At 37.4% G+C, this 5,952-nt stretch overlaps 1 pseudogene; it reads left to right on the forward strand.

Annotated features, from left to right (window-relative positions):
• The window catches only part of LOC106523965 (contactin-associated protein-like 5), a 34,729-nt pseudogene that overhangs the window by 10,850 nt on the left and 17,927 nt on the right, over positions 1 to 5,952 (forward strand).

Below are 5,952 nucleotides of genomic sequence, written 5' to 3' on the forward strand. Positions count from 1 at the left end.
CCCCCAAACTGCAAAAGTGTCTCCAACAGATCCCAGAAACAACACAGTCCTAGGGATTGCTAAGATTCTGCACAGAGACCACTGGTAGAGTACCTGAGATTGAAATCAAGTAAAAAAAGGTGTAAAATTAATGCAAAATGGTTGTGTTTAATAACAATAAAGTYTTAATAAAACATTTCAAACTTTTTGCTTTTTGGTTTTTCAGGCCTTTCCTGGCAACAGTAATGCAAACAGTGTGGTCCAGCACAAACTCCAGCACCCTGTGATTGCTCGATACGTCCGTCTGATTCCACTGGGCTGGAATCCAAATGGTCGGATTGGACTCAGGCTGGAGGTTTATGGATGTCTCTACAGTGAGTTTTACCTTCTTTGACACTTATCTACAATGTGACAGTAGTTTAACTGCATCAAGAGACTTCTTGTTTTGAAAAGGTGGAACAGTGTTTGCTTTTCAGTCGCTTTAAAAGTGATGAAGATTAAAAAGCTTGTTTATTTACAAGGTCTCATCTGCATTCTGTGGCCTTCCATAGTAAATGTAGGTTTACTGTTTTTTCAGAGTCAGACACAGTGAGCTTTGATGGCCATGGAAGTCTTTTCTTCAAGCTAAGTCCAAGGCTAATGCAGGCGTCCACTAAAAGCCTTTATCTGAAGTTCAAAACCATGAAAAACTCCGGGACAATTTTTCACACAGAGAGACCAAACGAACACAGTCTCACTCTGGAGTTAGAGAAAGGAAGACTTCTCCTGCTGCTCAGAAAAGGTACAACCCATTTGTAATTACTCCTGAATCTTAGCAGGTAAGTGGCACCGACATGAACAAGAAATAAAAGTTTTCTTTTTTGAATTTTCTTGCCTCTTAAAGATCTACCATATTTAAGTGGCCAAAAAGTTTAGTTACTCAAAAACATTACCTTGARATTTTTAATTCTGGACATCCGACAATGAAGACACAGACAAGCCAGTGTTAAATATTCATAGATGTCTCTTCCTTCCTCGCAATCACAAAAACAACATAAGCACATTTACATAGTCGACAGCAGCGCAACATCCATGAACAGTTTTGTTTCTTTCTTTGTGGCAGCTCCACCCATTTTAATTCCAATTCAYTGACTTTAAAAATCCCAACAGAGGCAATAACTGCCTAATTTGCACCTTTGTCTGCATTAAATTTGCATTTGTTAGAGCTGCTCCTGCTCCAACCGACCCATTATGGTTGCCCTGCTACTCTAAGCAGCCTTTCGGCAGCACTTCACAGTAGTCGCTTAGTTCCACTCAGTTTGCCTGAAGCTGTCCGAGGCGTTTGAAGAAATTCCCCGGTTTATTAAAATGTAAGTCTTTTCTCTCCAAAAGCAGCAGATCTCGTGCATTTATCAAAATGTCGTGGGATGGAGGCTCGATGGCACATAATGGAGTTATCCTTATGGCGGTAAAACATTCTGTGAAATGAAATTTTCTATGGATCACACTTCACCAGTCTTATGCTCTCCAGTTTAACTTTTTTATTATTTAACAATTCTATTTTGTAGGATACTGTGGTACATATGAAATCTTGCAGTTTGCTAAAGTCAGTAGCTATGTTTTTTTATTATATTTTGACAAGAAGTTTCATCAGGAAGAATATTTTCTCATTTCTTTTTGTTTAACAAAACAACCTTTCTCATATCACACTTTCTTCAAAAAAAAAAAAAAATTGTCCCAACTGAAATCTTTATACAAATGTTTTAGTTAATTGGTCCCATCAAACACCAGTTTATATTTACTGACAGAATATGTTTAGCAAGGTCTTCATCTCTGTCTCTTACACTGGAAAAAATGTCCACCTAACCAAGTTTTAAAATCTTATATCAGCCAAAAAGTCTTTTTGATCTTGTTTTGAGACTGATTTACTAAACAAGAACTGATTGTGTAAGAATAGTAATCTTGTTTTCAGAATGTGTAACCCCGGATTTATACTGCATGCGTCTCCACTGCGCTCCGCTCCGCTGCGCAGGTCGCAGCTGTGCGTTTCAAGTCCAGTTTACACCACCTCCGCTCCGGTCCCAGAGGAGATCATGCGATAAATTCAGTGATAAGTGTGGAATTCACAGCAAAAAATAATTAATTCTGTCAAAGATAAACTCCAAACACAGCTGAAAACATTGATATATAGGCTTTTGGTATCTATGTTGAAACTGTCTCGCTGTCGGCTTTCTGAAACTTCTGATTTCAAAATAAAATCCACGTGTATCGTGTGTGTATGCTTCATTTGTTTCCACCTGCTTCCCAAACAGAACGATACAATCTGACAGCATTTGTGTAGAAATACTGTATATCAATATATTTATTAATTTAGCCGCAATTTTGACATTATTCCTACAAATTATTCAGCTGAATAGTGTCTTATTTTGAAAATACAGATGTTGTGCTRGTGCCTTTTTCTGTTGGTGCGACGTAATCTTTAAAAATTGACTCTGGCGCAGCTCCGTCGTCCGGCAAAAATAGGATCTGTTTTAATTTTGACGGATCGCCGTCCGCTCATCGCCGTCCTGCGCAGCCAGTGTAAACACTCTCATTGATMATAATGGGTGCGTATTTGCTGCAGACGTCGGACCGGAGCGGAGCGGAGACGGAACGCAAGCAATGTAAATTGGGGGGTAAGATTATTTGTCTTGTTAGCCTAAATTTTTGACTCAAATTATGTCAAATTTTTCTGCCAATGGATTGAGAAAATTTTTACTTGGTAAGATCCTTGAAATAAGAAAAAAAATGAGTCAAATCAAGAATTTTAAGAATCTTACCAAGTAAAATTTTCTTACTCCATTGGCAGAAAATTTTAACTTAATTTGAGTCAAATTTTCAGGCTAATAAGCCAAATAATCTTACACATTCTGAAAACAAGATTATTATTCTTACACAATCAGTTCTTGTTTAGTAAATCAGTCTCAAAACAAGATCAAAAAGACTTTTTGACTGGATAGAAGATTTTAAAACTTGGCAAGATGGACAGTTTTTGCAGTGCAGCTGGCAGCATTTCTCTGATAGTTCATTAATGCTTTTCTGCCTCTTTTCCCACTTCTTTTAGTGTTAGTACAATATGTGTTGCTGCTTGTTTTTTTTACTTAGTCCCTCATAGCCCTGGATTAAAATAGGAGCCTCAGAAGAACCTTGTGGCACTTCTTTAACAGTTCAGCTTACACCTAAAAACAGTGCTAACTGCTGAGGGAGCAAGCTTCTCTTGTTCTTCCAGTTATAAAAATAAAACAAATTTAGCTTTTGATTTCAGCAATTCCCTGGAAACATGCCTTATTTCACTTTGTTAAAAAGGCGTRAGCTTTCTCCATCAAATAAAACTTTTTTTCACTATGTGAACATCATCATCATGATCACGCTCTATTTCTTCCCTCCCTCCAGGTGGGAGTTTGTCCCTGAACACCCAGCATGTTGTGTCTGTGGGCAGCCTATTAGACGACCAGCACTGGCACCTTGTTGCAGTGGAGCATCACAGAAATCACCTCAACCTGACTGTGGACAAAAGCACAACACGGGTGGAAATCCCTCCGTGGTTCGCCCAGTGGGATCATGACCAGGTAGGTTTTCTTGTCCGTGCGTTTGAAAAGCACCACGTTCAAACGTTTGCAGCATCGAATGGTTTTCATGCATTTATTTACACTTTATTTTGTGCTGTTTTCCTTTTTGTGCAGGTGAGCGTGGGAGCAGGCCAGGACCTCAAATCTCGGAGGGCCAACAGAAATTTCCACGGCTGTCTGGAAAACCTAGTTTACCATGGCCTGAACTTGATAGATCTCACCAAACAGGAGGACCAGCGGGTTACTGTGAAGGTAAACTGGTTCAGTATGTAAAAGCCTGGTTATTCACCTTGCAGCAGCGATTTGCTGCCTTTTTTAGTTGATGTTGTGACATGAACATACTGTGGCTGTGTCTCAATTCATGGGCTGCATCCTCCATAGTGTGCATTTGTAGGCAGCAGGGGCGGAACTAGACATTTTTTGCAGGGGGTGGCACAGGAGTGGCCAAGGTGGGTTTTTTTTAGGAGGAAACATACAAATAAAGAAAAGCACTCTGGATTTGAAAATTCAAGATGGCCACCACAGGTAATATCAAATGGCTTTATTTCAGCTATTTATTTCAGAAATACTGAGCTGTAATTTTGTGTGATCAAAGCTAAGAATGATCCAAACAACATACTGAAAGCTAATCACAACTTAATATTCAGCTATTTTAAGACATACAAAGCTGAAGATTAGTGTAAAAATAGCCGAAAATAATCTTTACCAAATACTAAATGCTAATCAAAAAATCAAGATGGCGAACACAGCTAACAAATGTTTAAAATGTTATGATTCAGCCATTTTAAGACTTGTTGAGATGAAATTTGTTGTGGAGCAGCAAAGAATGATCACATCCTGGTTGCTAATGCTAATCGTAAATTAAGCAAACTGTCAAGGTATGTTGTAAGATGGAACCCAAACTGCAGGAAGACACAAGGGCTTGAATGTAAAAACAAAACTGGTTTATTAGATCACAAAATAACAAGTTAACATGGCAACAAAAGACAAAAAAAAAAAAGGCAAGAACAAGGCTAAGGCAATGATCCACTGGGACAATGGAGACAAGAAACCAGTTAAATACAACTGAGGATGATTGGGAAGTGGAAGCACCTGTGATTACAGACTATGGACAGGTGAGAGTGGCAGGCTGTAAAACTAAGCCGCTGACTGAGGATTATATGGCACAGGAAACAAGATAATAACCAGGAAATAAGAAAATAAGACACAAGAGTACAAAACAATGAAACAGTCTGAAAAATACTAACAAATATAACGATAAAACAAGAATAGTGACAGCTAACTGCTAATGAAAATTTTACGAGTTATATAATTCAGCCATTTTTAAAGGTACACAGCTGAAAATCTACATAGTACAATAGTATCAGACACAAATATTTAACAAAATCTAAATGTGAATATAAAATCCAAGATTCGCACACACTCGACAATTACTTGGGTGGCCAATAAGGGGTGTGGCACTTGCCATCCCTGCCACCACTCTGGCTCTGTCCCTGGTTGGTCGGTTACTTCACTCACTGTTATGCGACTCCCAAAACCCCCAAAATGAAGGATGTATCTGAGTATCCTTCACAGCTGACAAAATCTCAGAATTCACTGAGCCATCGTTACCTTAGGAAAATGAAAATGGCAGAGTTTGGAAAGTCATCACAGACTGAAGAATTCAGTTTGTAGCTACTGAGCTGATGATAAAAAACCAAGTACTGATGGAGCTAAACTCAAATTATTCACTTCTTTACTGTTTTTACATGTAAAATTTTAAAAAAAAATACATTGAATCTTGGGAAATTATACCTTCCATAAAAACTCCTGTTCCAACGCATTGTAAGTTTTAGTGATATAAAACGTAATTATGATCTTATTATATCATTATATTTAGCCTACCTGGATTTTGAAGTGTGTGTCCTTATAGGTCACACTCTACATGAGCTGCAGCCCCTGAGTTGAGACAGTAAATCAGCAAAACGAATAGTGGATAACAGCTCTCTGATAGGACAAGAAATCATTGTTTAAAAAAAATCAGTAAAATATTCAACATAAATGTTGTAGAAGCATATAAACAGCTTTTTATGCATTTTTTTAAAATTACAATGTATTATGAAATTCTAAAGGTTCCTGTTTAAAAATATATCTGGTTCATTTCATTATAACACCTTAAACTTCATTACTAATTAAAGCTAATTTAACACATTTTTAATGATCTATTTTGTTTTAGAGTTGAGTTATTTTTACCTACATGGTCACAATTAGAATAAGTTAACAGCTATATAAAGAGAAAAAATAGTTAAACCATAAATTGTTCTGAATGTCTTCAATAAATTTCTTGAACATTTTTTTTTCACTAAAAGATGAAGCACTTCAATCAGCTCCCACTGCTTTAGCTGAT

This window comes from Austrofundulus limnaeus, unplaced genomic scaffold (genome assembly GCF_001266775.1).
Source record: "Austrofundulus limnaeus strain Quisiro unplaced genomic scaffold, Austrofundulus_limnaeus-1.0 Scaffold172, whole genome shotgun sequence".
In the NCBI taxonomy this organism is placed as follows: Eukaryota; Metazoa; Chordata; class Actinopteri; order Cyprinodontiformes; family Rivulidae; genus Austrofundulus; species Austrofundulus limnaeus.